The 21533-nt window shown below is 24.7% G+C and overlaps 1 protein-coding gene across 5 annotated transcripts in view; it reads left to right on the top strand.

Annotated features, from left to right (window-relative positions):
- LOC112601904 (neurobeachin) overlaps positions 1-21533 on the top strand; it is a 221876-nt gene that overhangs the window by 100437 nt on the left and 99906 nt on the right. The window lies entirely within an intron of this gene.

The following is a 21533-nucleotide window of genomic DNA, read 5'->3' as shown; positions in this document are numbered from 1 at the left end:
GTTTACAATTATTTCTGTAAGTCCTTCACATTTCTTGTTTCAGTTCTTTGAAAAATATACTTGCGATACTTGGAGATTAAAAATATTGGATACTAATTTGTTTTTAAAGCCCAAAATAAAAAAATAGATTTATATATATATATTATATTTTGTATGATTATATATTATAATTGTATAATAAGCAGACTATTGTGCAATGTTAAATGAGTGAGATGCTATAACTGCTTTGGGAATGCATTTATTTATAATATGGATCGTTTTTTGCTGTAAATAAATTAAGCAGGTTAAATATTTCTTATTGATTATGATGTGCACTCTACTTCCAAGTACGTACTAACAAATAACTCAGAAATAGCATATTTTTTTTTTTTTTAACTAAGTATTTCTTTTCGTAATAAACGGTACAAAGTAATAGGTTTAATATTATTAAACATTTTTTCTCGAATAGTTTAAAGAACATCGTGTAAGAATAGTAAGAGTTCTGGAAAAAAATCTAGCGACGATATTTGTAGATTAAGTCGATAATTATGATTCTTTTCTTTTATCATCTAATTCTAATAAGAATGAGTTAGATGAACTTTTAAAAGATTTTGAAATGAATCCAATGGTTTTAAAAATTTTCATAATCAAAAATAAGATAAAAACGTTAATGTTATGTAATTTTTTTTTGTATTGTGTTTTGCATTTTCGAGAATTATATTTAATGTTAAGTTAAAAAGATGGGCAGAATCGTTTTTATAAACTCAATAATATATAGTTGTTATAGTGATCTCAATAAACTGTTAATAATTATTCTTAGAAAATATATAATAAAAATTAGATTTTTTTTTGTATAGATCGAGATAAAAAAAAAAAAAAAAAAAAAAAAAAAAAATAAAACCTAACTTTAAAAAAAAAAAAAAAAAAAATTGAAACATTGGTTTTTTGCTATATATATATGTATAAAAATGATAACTTATTTTGACAATGTATCCTTAAAAATACAGAAACGAAAATATCAGTTTTTGGTATTGTATCTTTTAAAATACAATTGATAACTTTAAACTTTTAAGTTCAAAAATTTTTTTTGATGACATTTTTAAATTCAGCTACCTTAAATTAGTTTAAAAATATCTGCATTAAAATTTTCATTTTAATATTTTGATTCTTGCCAAATTAAGGGTTGATTAACATTTTACTTAGTGAAAAGTTTGGAATTTTTTTTTATTAAAAAAAAATTATCATAGCAAGTAAGTTGAGTATAAAATACTATTGTTTCATAAAGTTTCCAATTTAAAATGTATTTTTTCAAATATTAATATCGTATTAATATTATTTTGATATTGTTTATTATAAATTATGATATTTAATAATTTATTTGACATTATGATTTGTCAGTTAAATAAGAAATATTAATTTTAGATATTGTTTTTATATTTTATAGGAAGTTATGTATAATATTTTTTTTGTTTTGTACAAAATGAAATATTTTCATTATTTTGTTACAGACATTGTTATTAAAAAAAAAAAAAAAAAAAATCATGTATTTTAATGGGTTTTCCGGTGTATAATAGCGGAAATACACATTTCTGATTAATGTTTTTTTTTTTTTTAGTAAAAATAGCTTTCCAAAAATCAACAAACATTTCTTACATAGATACAAATAAAATCTTCTTTATTATCGTCATCTATTAATTAGTTTTTAAAGTTAATTCACATTATATACATGTATTTTGTTAATTTTTATATGTTATTAAAGTTATTATGTTATGTTGAATATATAGTTATTATTTTTTAATCTATTTTTAATTTATTACAATTTTTTATTTCGTTTTATTGTAAAAACAAAGTAGTATAAACATTTTTACAAAATATTCAATCTAAAAATAAATAGTTACAATATTTCTTAATTTATAATTACATTATAATTCCGTAGCTAAAGTATCATTGCCCGCTTACGAATTATTATTCCTACAGTAAATATAACTATAAAATATTTTTATCTCTAATATTGTGTAACACAACTTTAGTTAAATCAATTTAAGAACTTTTTAAATAATTGTCAGTAATTTTTTTCAAATTTAAATAATTCAACATAATTACTTAATATTGAAACTTGATGTACGGAATTTATTTATTTATAATATCCTTTATACTTTAAGAATTATATATACTTACCAGTTATAATTATTTAATACGCGTATATTATCTACACTATTAAAATATTAACTATGCATTTTATTCCTCGTAAATGTTATAAGTATTATTTGATGAATTTTACTATCGTTTTATTGCACTTTTTCTAAATTTTGTTTTAAAAATGATTTCACCTTTTGACTGTCTACTAACGTTTTTATGAAATGTTTGTATGTCTTGATTTTTTCCATTTAATAAACTAGTGATGTTTTCTGTCAAAATTTATTTTTTACTAGTTTCTTACAGTTTTATAGATGGTGTATTTATATTTCTAAAGATCTATGAAATACAATTTGTTAATGCACGTGTAAATTTTGATTACGGAGTCAACTTACGTAAGTTGTAAGTCTTTAATTTTTTATAAGTATAAAATTTCATTTTATTGTATATTGCATTTTTTGCGTAGTTTATAGCGTCTACCTGAGACCTAAACCTTAAGAAAGTCGTGGATTTATGTATAAAACCGTTCTACTGCATTTCTGGTTTTAAATCCTTAGTGTAATTACTACCATAGCATGGGAATCTTCCGTTCATACCATCTGCGGCGTCTGTTGTTCAGTCATCTGAAAAAAAAAAAACTGTTAACTCTGCTTAAAACTTACCTTGAGTAATTCTAAATCGCTGTTATTCAGATTTTCCATTGTCTAAGTTCAAATTTCGTAGTCTTGTCGGTTCTTTAACGAAGTTCTTATTTTCTTATAAATCGTTATGATTGCAATGTCAACCATATATTAACAAATAAATAAATAGTACTTATTTTTATTTTTATTATTTTCATTAATATTTCAGCATATTTCAAATTGTTAGTTAATATTCAGGTGTAGAAAAATATCATACATGTATTTTAAATTTTGAGCAGAGTATGGTAAAAGTTTCAAAGTTAAGTGTATTGTTTTGTTTTGTTTTACTTATGTTTTTGTGTCTAGTGATTTTTAGAACAGAAAATGTAACTACAATTTTAGAACTTAGGGTTAATGTATATTAGTAAATCTGATAAACTTGATATTTTTGTATATTTTATATACAAATCACTGTAACTATTAAGACTTGAGATTTTCACTAAATATTTATATTTGTAATTTTTATACACAATACAATTTACATAAAATTATAACATAAATATATATTTTTATTTATTTAAACCACAAACCTTTTCACTAAGTTCTTTGATTTATTAGTTTCACTAAAATATATGTGAAATACAAGTAAAATTTAGTTCAATCTACTAAATTTACTTATTATACTAAACATATAACAGAAAATATCCATAAAAATAGAAGTTGACCTCGGTCTTTATCATGTACAATAATTTATCTTTAAATTAAAATTTAACACATTCATCAACAATATAGTGTAAGATAAATAAAGTATATAAATGATAAGTTATTAACTGAATACCTACTGTAAAGGGATTTCCTCGGGTATTATTATTATTTAAGTATAATAAATGGTAATCAATATAGTGAAGAACCCATTATTATTCTGAAGGGTATTAATTATAAATGTTGTATTCATTTTGCATTGCATTAATTTAACTTATAGTTTGTTAAAAATATTACTTTTACAACCTAATTATTTAGAATTCAATATAACTTTGAACTGACTTCAAAGTTAATTATTAGCTTTAAAAAAATTGTATACATTGTAGATATTAAAAGTAATTATCACTTTAATATTGTTACCATTAAAATGCATTAATAAAGTAATATGTAAAATACATTTTGTGTTAAAACTACTTATAACTTTAGATAAGATGCTTGACATTTTTTTTGAAGTCTTGTTTAACAAATACTTGAATTTTAAGACATTTAATTGGTGATAATTTATACTTTTGAGGTACATTTGAATTGTATTAGGTATATTATTAGTTTTGAAGACATTAGCTGATTTTCATACACGGAATAAAAGAAATCAATATAGTATTATTATTTGGTAATTTTAATTTATGAATAGTATAAAAATGTCTTTTGTTCATTTGAAAAAGACTTCCTAAATATCAATCACGAAATGTGTGCAAATGTTTTTTTTTTTTTATATATGTTACTTTATATACAGTGAAATCTGCTGCGGTAACATGAAAAATGTAGATTTCGTTATTTTGTTAAGCTTGCTATGGTTTCTCTGTTCATTCGTTTCTCTAGAAGATATTCATCTCTTGTCGAATATTACATGAACTAAGGGAAATGTAGGTTGAACTTGAGGCCCCCGAGCAGATGTGACAAGTGCAATCCATCAAGGCTGCACAGTAATAATAGCCAGGAGTGGTTAGCAGCAATGTTGCAATAGATGAGTGAGAGAAAGGTTTGTCAGGCAAAGCAAGATACTCCTATCCTGCAGTGTTACTTACGTTGGGGAAAAATAGTCACTGGGGATGTCTCCGACTAGTCTAATCCATCTCGTAGGTATAAATAAAATTGATTTTACTTTTTTCTTATCTCTCGCCGAGAAAAACCATTTTGTAATTTCATTATATAGAGATTATGTTCACTATTTATTTTTATTACAATATATAGTAGCTTATGTATTATATTATATTCGTATTTTATTTGTGTGTCTTGATATTAGTTTATTATATTGTCTTTTTTTTTAACAGTCTGTCTTGTTTAAAACTATTCCAGTCGACATTTACATTATTGATCGAAACAATATATCGTGTTCAATAGAATTTTATATTGTGTGTCGTAATCTTAACGTTTTAAAATTATATTTACGATGTATGTGTATTCTATAAGTATTAATTTGTTCTTATTGTGCTATGACTTAACAGTCATCATGTGAGAAAATTCACAATTAGTGTATGGTGATTGCTATTTTTTGTTTTTTTTTCAATTCCTCTTGAAATTAAGTTTCAATTAAATATTGCGAAACACTAGTGAAGATTATTTTTCTCTTATTTTGTTTTAATCGAATATGTCTACTTAATGCTTTTCAAGTACCTAATATATATACATTTGAAACAGTCGTTTAACATTTTATTATTTCATGTAATAAAAAATAATAAAATATTTATTGATTGTTTCGAATTACAATGTATATATTTATATTTATTAAGTGCACTTTAAGTTGTTAAAATTTTTGTTGGATATTGTTTGTTTGCTTTTAGTCATTAATACAAATGCTAATAAGAAAAAACTATCTGAAAAAAAAATATCTATATTTGATTTCATATAAATGATAACATTTACTTTGTTTTTGTTATTCAATTTTGTGGTTAACCATAATTTTTTGGATAATTTAATGCAAAAAATATGTCTTAGTTTTAATCAACCAATTATTTTACTTTCAACATATATTATCAAAACAAAAATTAACGGAGTAGGTACTAAATATATAATGGATAAAATTGAATTAACTTGAACTTTATGAGAAAATGTAAAGCTCTCCATTTCTAAGTTTAAATAGTACATTATTATGTTTTTAATATATGATACGCAGGCCGAATGATTGGATGAAAAGTTTTATCCAAAGTTATAATAGTAAGATCCCAAGACTGTATGTATGTAAATTTATCTTATCAACTAACATGGTTAAGATATATAAGACATGCTTTTCAGTCTCATATAATATGAAATTTATTTATACACTATATGTATTTTTGTTTTGAAGTTATTATAGATAAAAATAATTTAATAAATTACTTCAGTCAATAATCGATGAATTTTAGTTAAATTTACATTAGGTACTTGGCATGAATTAAAATATTTTAATATAAAATTAAAAAATAGATCAATATGGGTAATAAATATTTGCTTTAATATTGATAATATTGTTATGTATTGGACCATAATCATATTACTGTTAAAATGGTTTGATTTTATTATATTTATACATAATATACATCATATTCATGTTCTTAAAATACTCGCATTTCTATTAAATTATTGTTGATTATTAATTTTGAAAAGAATAAGATGATTTATTTAATTTTTTTTAGTATATACAGTTTTTTATCATTTAACATTTTGAACTATAAAATCAAATTATTTTGAATTTAAGTTGATTTGATTGTAAAAAAAATCTAATATCAGTCGTAAAAATATGTCTGTATGTTGGTTAAAGTCTAATAACGTAATATGAAGGGTTTTCAAAACGTTTTTAGAGATATCCAGTCGAATTTTATCCTTACATCATTGGCAGAACAGGATTGTCCGTTTAACGATTAGTCTTCTATCGCCGTTTGTCGTAAGTGTTGAATTATAATTTTTTCTTCACTACTAAGATTCTTCGACATTTACGTCAACACCCTCAAGCTATCTTGACTATCTTCTCTGTGTGTGACAGCTAATCCCCAATTCTACTTAAGATGATTAAAACTCAACATCTTAGACGCTCACTCTTTGCCTGGGGTGGCGACCAAATCAAACATAATAAAATTGTGTGAAAACTTCACCGAGTTTAATTTTTGATGTAATAATAATAATGATAATAATATTTTTGCTTTGTTTTTTTAATTGATATATTCATTGTAAGTCTCAATTTTTAACTTTTGATTCATGTCATATCTATTTGTTTAAATTTGTCGTTAAAGAATATTTTTTATCTTTTTTTTTATATTTGCAAGAATTAACAAATACAAAAAAAATATGTATCATATTAGCCAGACCCTATAAATATTAATAGAAAACTTAAATACTTATGAGCTATATATATAACTGAAATGTACATCATTTTTGCAATTTAAAATCTAAAAGAATTTATCTTTTTATATTATTTATTAATTGTGTATATAGTGTAAAATAAAATTTGGGAAAACACAATTTCATTATAGCTTGATTACAATGTTCTGTATTTTTACATTGTTTTTTTTTTTTTACGTTTTAATTTCAAATTAAATTTTATAAGATATTTTTAGTTATTACTTACAAGATTTTATCATAAGTTTGCTCTAATCAATTCTGATTAATGAAATAAATTTAATTTCAATATTATTCATATTTAAATGAATTAATATTTAAACTATTTAAACCACAAAGATATATTTTCTCTAAAAATTTCATTATTTTATCACCAATCTTTTAGCTTTAAATTGTAGTTTTCTTTTTATAGAATATATCTAACGTTTAAAGTTTTTATGCACTTAATTATGGATGCTTAATATTGTTGTAAATTAATACTTTTTAATTTAACCTTTTCTTTACTTTATTTAATGTGTTATTAGTTTAATATAGTTAAATAAAAAGTATTTTAAGCAATTATTAATAATTATTATTCATAATTTAGAATAAAAAAGTGTAAAAAAAAAAACATAAATAATTTTTAATGACCACAAGACACTAAATATTCAAAACTTGGTATTTGACATTACATTATTAATTTAAAACATAAACCTACGTATATTTGTATTTATTTTTTATTTATTAATTTTGATTATGTAGTTTTAGCTCAATGCAACACTGTTAGCCCCATCATGTGCAGTAAACGATAATGTGTTTCTGATTCATATGAAATTCAATAATATTATATGATGTTAATACTTAGTTACATGAGATTAAACCGTCTATAAAATAAGTATTTGCCTGTGATATTGAATTGTAAACAAAAACATAGCATTGATCAAGCTTTTGTGGGGTTGACTAAATGTGGGTAATGCGTTAAGCTTTTAATGCTGAGCGAGCCTCATAAACTAGTAAACCTTTCTAAATTCGTGTCATTTACACGTGTCTCATTTCTTTTATCCCATTATAAGCAAATATTTGTAAAAATACTGTATAAAAAAATTTATTTTTTCTCTTGTCCAATGCATAACATCTGCTACGAAAAGTCACATTATAGTAACGATGGGGGTGATTTCAACGCTTTTATAGTTCAATTCAAATTATTATTATTATTATTATTATTATTATTATTATTATTACTATTATTATTATTATTACTATTATTATTATTATTGTTCAATAAACCTGTAGTCACGTACTGTATTTTAAAATAGTCGTAAAGGTGAAACTCGAACATAGCATTTCTCATCGCTTGAAAACCATCAACAGAGAAAGATCTATCTATTGTATTATACATTTATACTTATAGGTTAGAGAGAGTTATACTTGTATAGTATATTATATATATTTTGTGTAATGATGTCATTGTTCTATACCTACGCTGTATTACATATAAGGTATTGATCATCTTTCAAGAATTTTTGTTACTTTAAAAATATTATTTGGTTTTTTTTTTTTTTTTTTTTTTTGAATTACGAGTATTTTAACAAGGATACATTAGTCTATCTTTTCAAATTTTATTGACGTGCTTTAGAAAATTTCTAGTAGTGCCGATTTATGTGATATTATTATACAAGATGTTGTTTGTTTGTTTATTATGTAGAACTATTTATTCGTGACAAGTTAATTCATTCTAGTTTTATTAAAATAAATGTTCCAGATTTTTTGTTCTCAATTTAAAGACGTTTTAAATTTAAAATAGTACTTCACTTAACAGACAACTGCGTACATCATTTAATTATAACGACAATCTATAAGCACGAAAACACAACAATTTTTAACATTTGAACACGATTCTTTTATTTTATTTTTTTCTTTCCTTTTATATTATTATAACTATTATTTCTATAATAGGGCAGCCAAAGTTTTAGTCACGTGCCGTTAAAAAGAAATAAAAACGAGAACACTCGAGATAGAGGTATTTTTTTTTTATATACACATGCTGTGTTGCGCGTATTTTCGACTCACATGTAGCTAAATTGCCTACGTAAAACGCCGTTCTTAGTCAAAACTGTTCGATTTGAGTTTTACGCATACCATGTGTTTCTAGAATACGTGTCCTTATCGTAAATAATCTTCTGAACCGGAGTTCTTTGAAGGTGTATGTAAATATGTGTATTTCTTTCATTTTTACTCTCCATTTTATTCAATTTAATATCGAATTATGCTACAGGGCGTAACAGTCGAATGTCATTGAATATTATTACGGTCGCGAAATACTTGTGATGAATAAAATACCGCGATGATGATATCATTTTATAATTCCTCAACTTGGGTCGGGGATAGTTTATTAATCGGATTTTATTGCGGTTTACGCCCATATACCGTATTACACGTTTATACAGCATGCCATTCTACTATGGAATGTCCTCGAAACAATGTTCTCTTTAATTATATATCTCTTAAAATACAATTCGTATTTTAATGTATTTTATTTCTATTTTCTTAACTCTTTTTTCGGAGGTTTGTATTTTATATTTCAGTCATATAAAATAAAGATAAATTACTAAATAGACAAATAATGACTTAAGGGAATATAAATTATGTAATTATTTAGGTAGGTATTGTAAATTATTCGTAATCTCCACAACCGTTATTTAATCTTAAACATTGTCTGAAAGTACGTCGAAACGTCCTTGTTTAGTCTATTTCACTGAGTTTTTAATGATGCTTATATTCTTCTTTGGCATATCTCGTATCATTTACTATTTAATTGTTTAATTCATGGATACATTCTAGATATTATTTCATAAATTTATATAATTATATAGATATGATATCGTGCTGCTATTATTATTATTATTTATTTTTTTTTTTTTATCAAAAACTTCTATTTATTTAGATAATGTTTTTTTTTGTTTAATGATCCTATTCCAAATTTAATACTTATAAAAGGTAATGAGTGTTGAGTTGTAGATTAAAAAATTCTATTTTTGAAATACTTGAAGACCTAACCACGTTCGATATGTAGCACTGTAAATTTTTTTTATATTTTTGTTGATTACATCCACATTATAACCTATTAACTACTACAAATTTTTATTTTATTAAATAGCGTTGTCCCTGTCATTAGTTTTTTTTTCACGGAAAAATCCGAGTAATGTAGCTAATTTTAAACATTAATTACTGCAATTTATTAATAACAATATTACTGTAATAACCGATCAAATATCTTTTATACATTTTTTATGAGAACATTTTATTATTGATGCTTTTGTTTAGGCGGCCTATGAATTGTACCTACCTTTTTTCGGTCCTAAAATCATACTGCGAGTTCAACCGTTTGCGCATATAAGATCGACAACGAAGAGTGTCATCGTTTCCAGCGTAATCAAAAAAAAAAAAAAACAAATTAAAACCCATAAATAATACAATGACAGTGGTACAGACAATACAAGAGTGCACGTTGACACGTGAATATGACTTCGTGAAAATTGCGTATGACGTAGAACCCTCGATAACAATTGACGTCGTCGACTGTGCAAAAGCGTAGAGTTAGCATTGTTGTTATGGTCGTCATCATCATCGTGACAATCGACGGTTTTAACGAAACACGCCATCTCTCAGCTGACAATCGTGATATTCTGGCGTTTAGCCCGATGGTGTCCAATTTTTTTGTTTAATTTTAGGTGTGGTGTGTTTTAACTCAAACACACTTCGGTCGGTAACCTATTTATAAGATTTTGATATTAATGGATTGCGCGTTTATGGATCGAGAGATATCGAATATCATTGACTGCGTCCACTGCGGTATGCTTGTGAGTGGAGTAATAACCATCGTTTGTTAGTTCCGCATATTTGAACAGCTGGTTTAATGACAAACAGATGACTTATACAAACACATAAATATATATATATAGAAAGGGATAAATGTTTAGTTCAAACATTGAATTTAAGTTTTTTAAATAAATAAAATGTTTATTAATCATGTGTGAGTACCATCCTTGGTAAATATTATTATTATACCACCATCTTTATAGAATTGTAAAATTTTCTATTTTTCTTTTTTTCTGTTAGTTTTAATTGTTCACAAATGTATGTTTTTCGTACTTTTTTTTATTTTAATAACGTCAAGTATGTTTTTATGCTGTGAAAGTTTGCTTTATTTAACTATAATAATACGTACTTGAGAAATTATTTCCAAAGAAGGTTTTAATAGCATGGCAACATCATTATATTAATAATATATTTTCTCCAGGAAATAGTAATATTATACCACTACCATAGAACCATGACTTTTTTTTTTTATATACCTATTTGTTCACAAATATTTTTTTTATTGCGATTATAGTAGACATATATGTGTGTTATAATAATAATAATTGAGATATCTCTTAAAAAAATAAAAAAAAAATTTTATTAATAATAATACAATAAGTGTGACGTTAGATGAAGTGTTTAATAATAATAATTTATTTATAAATAGTAAGGTTCTTAGTTTTATATTATACATTGACATAAAATGTAAAACTAAAAATTGTAGTTACATTTATTTATTAAAATATCTGAAAACAAGACAAGTTAAAAATAATGAAGTATTACTTTTCCTAGAAAAAAGTTCGTTATCATCATTATTATTATTTATTTTTCGTATAAATTAATAATATTAAGTAATTTTATCTAGTTAATTTGTGAATTTTCAAATTCAGAATAAATGGTATAAAAGTATTACAATATGCAAAAATACATCGAATGAAATCCAGAAATAATGACCGGACTTCGAACTATCCAATCGGAAGGAACGATGGTGTTTCCGGTAGTCAGCTGATTTACTATTTTATCCCGACCCGTTATAGGTATGATGCGGAAGTTCTATTACGCCGGAAGCCGGATGTGGCATGGGTTGGAGGGAAAAATATTGGCTCAACGTCGGTATGGTCGTTTGGAAAACACTCTTGGGAATAGTCGTATAACATTTATTTATACGTTAACTGGACACGGTTCTTAAATGCGATAAATTTTGTTTTTCCTTTAAAGGTCTTAGGAACTTATGAGTTTACTTGATGAAAATCTGGAAACCCTTTGGCCATATCGTTTAAGAAGTATTGAAGGAAAATAAATGAAAAACGTGTCTTTGCCGCAAGGAAACTAGCACTGATGAAATCAATAGTGGTTCGGCCACAAACCAATTTCCTTGACTTCAAAGCCCTCTGGGAATGTTTACACACGATGGTGAAATTAAAACTTAACGGTCGTTTACAGGAACAACAATTATATCTTTGCAATACTATTGTACGAATACTATAATATACTCAAACCACTTCCGTTTTCAGTTTGTCCCTCGTCAGACATTAAGCATATTTCTAATCCAATATTAAATTTAAATCGATATATTTTAATTACAGTTTTGGACGTTTTTTGTTTGTTTTTATTTGAAATATTAATTATTATCATCAAACTTTCAAATTATTACACTTCTGTGATTTTTTTTTTTTTCGTAAACATCAAAGCTTAAATATTCCTTTTTTCTTAAAATCAAAATTATATTTGAACATCGATTCGTTCTGTGTATCGACTCAAAATTCATTCGTTGGTTTGTTTTTAACTGTATCTACTTAGTGCTCTGCGTTTAACTTGTAACTTCCAATGATATGGTTTCTGTTTGTTCCTAAACCAACATAATTCAAGTTTGCCATCTCTAAAATAACGGTCCAACAAACAATGAATAAGACATTGACTGATTAAAACAATCACGTTAATGGTAATTATACTAAATTGAATGCATTATTGTGTTTGAAAATAATACGCACCAACGAGCAATTATAATTTTAAATTTACCATGTGGCAATCGAAGCATAACAAAATTCATTGTATGACAATAATTTAGCATAATATTATCGGACTTGGTATAATTATTAGTGTTTGGGTTTTCAAATATTCTTTAATTATAATTTGCTTTTAAAACGTGTTTCATTAATTATAACATTAACATATTTTTTACAGTTATATTTCTAATATTAAAACCATAATTGTTAGTTTTTTTTTTATTCTCTCTCTATTTTTTTTTTTTTTTTTTTATATAATATATTTCCTTATTTTTATCATGTTGAAAAAAATGCTTGATTTTTTTATGATGTTATTACAATTTATAACACATAGTGGCATTTGTGCATTATATGTACATACCTAACCTTATTTTTCTGTGATGTATACATTTGCTATATAAATATGCGCAAAAGCACATACTAAATATTTTGAAACACGAAAAAACATTATTTTTTTTTATCCTCATACGTTTTTGTAATATTTATACGTTCACATTTTATAGGTAGTACATTGTTCAAAATTATTTGCTAACATTCTTTATTACAAAATGATCTATAAGCATATTGTGTTTATTATAAAAAATGTTATTTCTGAAAAAGTCTTTAACATATTTTTAGGTATACAATTTCACGATATGTTACGATAAAATAGATAAAATCATATTATTATAAAAATAAATAAAATTAATACTAAATACCTATATACGGTGATAATGATAAAAGACGTTTATTGTTTAGTTTGAAAACATAATATTTGTTTTTACTCAGTTGCTTCCATACATATTTATTTTTTATGCTTTTATGTGAGGTTTTAAGAATAAATATAAATGTCCATATGATAAGTATCAATAGATAACGATTGTCAACTATGCTCTCAATAATGAACCAAACAACCAAAGATTATAAACATTAATTGGACGTCTAAAACTCAAACTATATACTGGCCGACTTAACAAACGGAAATTATCCTGGGAATAATAATGCATTCATTAATAATACATAACACTGACTGAGCATTATAGATGTTTGAATGGAAATCATTATTTTTCATCCCTCAACTGTTAAATCAACTGTTCTATAGTTTATTCATGCGAGTATTCCTACATGGCTGTTGCCAATATTTTACGAATATCGTTCACCTATTTTTGGCGAATTTTTAATATTTCTTATTTGACTGTAAATAAATAAATCAAATTTATAAGTTACTGCGTAGTGTGTCTGCTTTATTATGTTTTAAAATAGTTTGAAATTGAACAAGACAACTTACTCATTAAATAGTTCAGCATATTTTAACATTTGCGTGTGAATTTTATTTTCTACATTATTGTATAATTTATTATTTGATTAATAAATAATCTATGAATTATGCAAGTTTAATTTGATAAGTAAAAATTAACACGGTTACTTTCGTAGGTTATAGAAATATATGTTTATTGTCTGTCTTCCAAAAATTCAACTAAAAGTTAATTATTAAGTTTCGAGTATTTATTTACTTATAAGTAACATAAATTTTAACTATCGAACAGTAAAAACTTAATATTTAATTATTTTTAATTCTATTTACTAACCTTTTTATTACATTGTTTGAAATAATTTTTTATTTCAAAAATACTGGTGGATATTTTTTTATATTTTATAAAAAATAAAGTAATGTGTATTAAATTTTAATAATATAAATTTCATATTTTATACTAATATATTGCTGCTATTGATATATTATATTAAATTAAATTTTTTATGATTTCGATAATTTGATTAACTAATACAATATTGTCAACACCAAAGAATTTGTCGGTTCTGGCTGTTAACGTACAATTGTTCTGAGTTTATTTTAATTTTCATGAAAGCTGTAGAAGAACAATACAATCAGAAAATTATTAATTGGTTTTTATAATTAAACAAGCATTTTGAAGAAACTTTGTTCGAAGTGGAACAAAGTTTTGCCCTTTTTAACTAGAAAACCTCGAGAAAAAAAAAGAGTCCTTTGAGTTATTTACGTAAACGCGCCAAATTTACTATTAAATTGTCACTCGTAAACGACTCCCGAAGATTAATTAAAGGAATAAAAATAAAGAAAATACTTATAAAAAAAAAAACGACAAAACTCATGGCAAAATGTTGTTAGGCATATAATAATAATAAAAAAAAATTCATTCAACTTTTAGTTGAACCATAGGATTCGTATTTTAATTATTTAATTCGTTGTTTTTGGGGTGACGTACCACGTGAAGAATGTGTTAATATTTATCGTATGATAATGGTTTTATGTGCTTTTTGTGTGGTGTTTTAACGTTATTGACTTTAAGTAAGCAAATTAATGTATTCTCTTGAATGCAGATTAACAATTTACCACATTACGCCTTTGAATGTTTAAATACTATTTTACGTGTTTTTATTTAGATTGTGTTGTTTAATTTATTATTGATTTGTGAAATATCTCCCCATCATATCTATTGGGTATACTTTTTATACTTTATCGTGTCCAGTTAAGTATTAGTTTATTGGTTATTTCTACTTCATGAGTGTTTTTTTGCGAATTGAATTGTTGAAACGATGTGCATTTTACAAATTCTACTAACTTATGACCTGCGTTCAAACCAATACAGTTGAACACGATATAGTAACATAAATATAGATTCGTACAATGTTTGAAATAATAATAGAAATATATCACCTGACTAACCCTGAAATTTTTGGAAATGGTGTTGAAGATCACAGAAGTAGCGAAGTACGAATGTAAAATTTCAATTTACTAATACTTTCTGTTGAATTGTTTTATGATTAGTATATGAAACATAGGTTTTTGTACCTACCTACAGTAAATCGATTTAAAATTTTATGTTAAAAAATATAATTGTCTGCTGTTAGTCTCTAATTTTCGATCCAAACTCTACTACTATCTATACAAATAATAATTTATACGCTTGTACTCATAGTGCTTATGTTTTGTTTACCTAATCAAATTTACTGAATGTGACGTAAATTACGTGCCAGCAATTTGTAAGTCGTTTCAGCAGTGAAAGACCGCATAATGGCGAGTGCTCTAACAGTAAGCGGTGACGTCTGCCATTCATCGTTTACTATTTTCATTTAATTTATTGCACTATGATATCCATTAAAAATTATTTCGTTTTTACGTTTTCAAGTATTTAAATTTTGTACAATTTTATTTTAATATTTAACGATATTTCATTTTCAAACGTTATTTGATTTTTCGATTTAAGTTAAAGTGTTAAAAATAAAAATAAAAACAAAATTTTTAACATATATAAAATTGAACATAATATTATTACATGTTAACGTATTGATAGTAAATGTATTTAATACTTAGAGAATAAACAACAATAAAATGTTCCGAAAAATAAAAACTATTGTTAATAAAAGTTAATCAACTTTGAATTGTTTATGCAAACGAGTTTAAAAAAAATAATAAAATTGAAATTTCCATTGGAATGATGATGTACGAGTATTTCATGACTCATAAATATAGCGTATAAAAAAATATTATTAACTTTGTACTTAATAAAGTTATATATAGTTAGTTATTTTTTCTTTATCTTAATTACGTTTCCTTGTTATTAATTTTAAATACATATGCTTAATGATGAATCTTGCATAATGTCATTTGTTTATTTTCGTTTATTGATTTTATTTTTTCAATATATTTTGGTTTCAAAATTAGAAAAGCCGTTTTGAAACTGTATTTGTCGATACATAATATGAGTTCGGTGAATGTTGATTTTAAAAGTTAAAAACCCAATATTTTTACATTTACGTACTTTCATTGAACATAAACGTGAATGAGTGAGTGTATTTAAAATCAGTGGCTACTCTATATGCGTTATCACTTATCGCATAATATAGCTTTGTATTATATTTGTATTATAAATATCATGCTTCAAGCGCTGTCAATATTCACGAAACATTTTTTATGAATATCAACCATTCACTCGGTGTATGACTGCTTATAAACAATTTTGTTAGTATTCATAAAATTTTTGTTTTATTGTTTTGGTATATGCTGGTGAATGTCAAAATTTACCAATCATGATATTTTATCATAACTTATGCTTATATTTTATTACATACATATAACACATATTATATTAAGTATATTATACATTTGTTTGAACCTAACCGTTGAGTTGTGAATTATCACTTTAGAAATATGTATATTTTGAATTATTTATACTATTTGTACTTATAATTTTTTTTTTAGATTTTTTTAAATTTTATATTTTGATCAAGTATCGAAGTTATAATGACATATTCTATTATTGAAATGATAAATGAACAAACAAAATAACTTTTTTTTAAATTTAAGTGGTTGTATTCCGTTCACTCAAGGACGGTTAACAACGATATATAAAATAGAGAAATACAATTTGTAACAATAAACCTTAATATAGCTATTCCCGTTGACGTATCATTTTTCCATTTTGTTTATTATCCTTATAAACGAAATGGGTAGGAGGGTTACATGGATTTAGAAATAAATTACATACTATTATCTTCACACGATAAAATATAATAATACAGTATTTATACAATTTGTAATTATATTATATTATTATAATACATTATATATATATTATATATAGGCACATATTTAAAATATTATAAATCTATTTATATCTTAATATATTGGCTGTCTATATGCTACCGATGTATGTAAAATTGTATTTTATCTGTAATATACAAAGTTCGGTACATGTAACTCCATTTATCTAAAAATGTATTCTATTTTAATAATTATTATTATTAATATTAGAGTATGTAATTAATTTAGTATGAATAACTATGTACAAGCTGTAGTTTTGAGCGTTATTTACAACAATAAATTAGATCTACTTCCACCTTTTAAATTATTATTTAAATTAAAATTGTTGAACACTATAGATAACTTGTTTACAAACTGTAATGTATCTAGGAAAACCTCTCATATAGCTCTTGGATTATGTACACGAAACTTTAAAATATACAATACAAATAATTGGACAGTTAAGTAATATTTGTTATAGACCCGTATAATAATATGTATAATATTTTGTGAATATATTAATGTTATAAATTTATAACCAGCTTTTTTTTAGATTACTACACTGTATACAATATTTATTTTACACACTATTTCAATATTCGGGTTGTGGTAATTCAGTGTTATGCGTTACTCAAGACCGTTTGGACGATGAATGTATTTATGTTCAGTATTTTATGAGTCTTCTGGTACTGAGCCTGGTATAGAATTATGTAAATTTTTTTAGCATTAATATGCTTATGTTGTATATATAAGTGAATCATACACTTATATCAATAATAATTATTATTTTGTAATGAATTATAATACAATATCGTATTTCGCATGACTAATATGTAATAAATACTTCGGTAATCACTAAGGTTAGATGTCTGTACTATCTGTCGTGACATTAGCGTTTTGATAACGTTTAGTTATGTTTATTCAGTGGGAAATCAATTACTTTATTAGCTTTGTTTCAGAAATATATTATTATTATTATTATAATTTAATATAATATAACGTAAAAAAATCAATCACTTTCGTCTAATTTAATTTATTTTATGTCAGTGTTTTTTTTTTTTTTTTATTGCGACTTATTCGATGGATGACATCATACTGAATTTGTATTTTAATTTATGTAAACTATTTTAATTTATTCGAAATTCGTTAGCGAATACCATACTCATATGTCTCCAATAATAGAGCTGTAGATTATACAAGAGAAAAAAAATATACAATTGTGTTTTCATTTTATATTTATTTTTTTTCGTAAATGATTCCGTATTCATAAAAAAAATCTAAATGCAAACAAAGAGTCTTTTATCTTTCTTAAAAATACGACTTTGTATCACTGCCTATTCTCATCAACATATTTGTCACTATTGAAAATAATTTGTATTTTAAGTTCACGTTGCAAAATATGCGCACCAAACTCACTATAGAACAACGACCCCATTTGATATCTGTTAAACTAGAAAACACTGTACCGCCTACAAAATGTTTACATTACGCTACACAGATTAATTTAAGTTATAAGTTTTTTTTTTATATAAAACGGAGCTTGTAGGTTTTTGATAATAACTAAAATTAATTTATCATTATGATTATAAAACTGATAGAAGTCATTTTTATGTATTTATTATTACATTATTAAATGGATAGGTTCTATCTATGGATAGAACACTTTGGATTAATTTATTTTATATTGTTTGATAAGTTTAAAATATTTATTTTTTGTATTGTCCATTCTATGTTTCATTTCATCACAAAAAATTATTATATTTTCACGATATTCTATGTTGTTATGGTTTTGAAGGAGATCAAAGTTCACCGAGACGGATATATTTTTAAATAATGATATTTTTTTGAAATTATTTTCTTACAGTATTGTCTCTTATTTATTGCATTTTCTTCTTTTAACTCTGCTTATTGGATTAATGGAATTTACTTAAACAACATTCCGTGTTTTAAATTACATAAATTGTAAACATAAAATTACTTAAATAAAAATATTGTTAATATTATAAATTAATGTTTGAAAATACTTTTTTATCTTCGCATTTCATAATATTTTAATATTTTCAGTAATTGTGATGTATTATTATTCACGATTTATTATATTATACTTTATGACTTGTACTACTCGAATGTAATTAAACTAATGTTAATACACCTACGTATTTAAATGCTACAACACGGGAACCTAAAAAATAACGAATGGCCCTGAGTGTTACATACCTATTAATTGAATGATCTGAAAAATGACGCTACGTTCATAATACACATTATATTCATATTAAACTACTATACCTATGAACATAATATGGTGTTTTAATTCGTTGAAATACTTAATTTGTTGTATGGGATTTTTAAAAAGATGTTTATTTTCAACTAAATGTATATTTATCTGTTCAATAATGAATAAATATTGAATGTGATATGAATATATATCATGTGGTATAATACAACGCAATACATAATATTTTCAGGAATCCTGTGGCGTTTAAATCATTTTTTCATGTTAGTTTTTTTGTTTAAAGGCAGAGTCGTGTAAAGTTTTCATGTTTATTTATAATGTTGACAATAATTCTCAACTATAGGGAGGTATACGCAATGCGAGTGCACGTGTTATGCACATAATATATATCTGTACCTATATATCATTAAAAATTAAATAATTACATTTTTACATTTTGTTTTTATCTGGCAGACGAAACATGAGTGATTTAAAATACTCTTTCGGTAGAAAATTCGATTAAAGTTAAAAAAAAAAAAAATGTTTATTCGATATAGGTTACATATTTTGTATGCGGTACGTATCAACCGTTCAAATAATGTTATATAAACTACATTAATAGGTTTATATATTAAATATTTGATTGTATTTATAATATAACACTTCGAGTAAAATTGTATATAATTTTATACTTCAGACATTATATTATACTGAAAGATAAATTTAAAAAAATAAAAATAAATGAAATAGGTACTATAATTATGAATAAAGAAAACAATCAATATGATCAAAATTGCATTATCAAATATTTGGCTTAACTATATGGTGAGAGAAAAACTCATACATCAAATAAACGTGAAACCATTATATGAGGATACAATTCATCTTTAAACGTTTTAATATTTATTAGTTTACGTTTATTGTGTACCTACCAATGTTATAATTGAAAATTATCTACTCTACCGTTCTTGCATATACGTATAATATACGTTTCTTATGTTATAACAACAGTTTTAGACTTTGTTGAATGTAATGGAATAATGAACGTACGCACTTTTATTTGCTTAGTTATTTCCAGTTATTCTACAACAATAAAAATAACCAACCGTATACAATAATGTAGGTGTAGGTAGGTATATAGACAAAATACACACGCGTATAATAAAATAATATGAGTGTTAAAATGTGTACACTATTTTACAATGTATGTACATTATTCACAACAGTATAGCTAGTATAGCTACGCACCTAAATTATCATTAAGTAAAAAAAAAAAAAAAACATTATTCATTCTAGACCTTAATTTAGGTACTATGTATGTATATTATGTATACAAAACTAGCGGTTGGTGATTATTCAAATGTTCATTCTTATTTTAACAAAAAATAGAGGGAGGGGGTTGAAAAAATGCCGTATTTGTGCAAGTTTTATAAAAAAAAAAAATGCATACAACACACACCGCCACTGTCGCTGTGATATTAAATGTAACTAAAAAAGTAACCAAACTCTTATACCAAGTAGTTACAACTGTCGTATAATGTCGTATAAGTACCTCCTAAAAATTCAAAGAAACTATAGACAATTATAATTGTGTACTAAACGAATTTTACGCGTTTACGCGTCTAAGTAAAAAGTTTTAATCGGTATACTGCATACGCGATAACTATGGACTTATACGTATGTGTACCCAAATATATATATATACATCCGCTGCCAAAATGCTCTCAAAAACAATTATTCAAAATCACGCCCGTTAAACAGGGACAGGTGTTGTTTTAATCGGATGTGCGGATTCTGAACAAGTTGCGTTACTCCGGAAAGGACCGCCACCGGATGCAGATCATATTATTTAAATGAGAAAAGGTTGCTATGCAAAAGTTCACACATTTCCATACGAGTTTCAGCGCGCGCGTCTGTATTTATGTGTGCGCTAGCGAGCGGGCGTGTGTGAGTGTGTATACTTTTAAGCCTTGGCCAGTATTTTGTATTTTTTTGCTTATACGAGCACAAAGCTCGAAATTAATATTTTTTCACCCCAACTTCCACCGCTCACTTTTTTCTTTCCCTCTCTATCGCCCTCTATATGTATATATATATATTTATATTGAACTATAAAAAAAAAA

This window comes from Melanaphis sacchari, unplaced genomic scaffold (assembly GCF_002803265.2).
Source record: "Melanaphis sacchari strain LSU unplaced genomic scaffold, SCAv2.0 Contig7_pilon_pilon, whole genome shotgun sequence".
Taxonomy (NCBI): Eukaryota; Metazoa; Arthropoda; class Insecta; order Hemiptera; family Aphididae; genus Melanaphis; species Melanaphis sacchari.
Note: the sequence above shows the minus strand (reverse complement) of the source record. Positions and strands in the feature narration are given on the sequence as shown.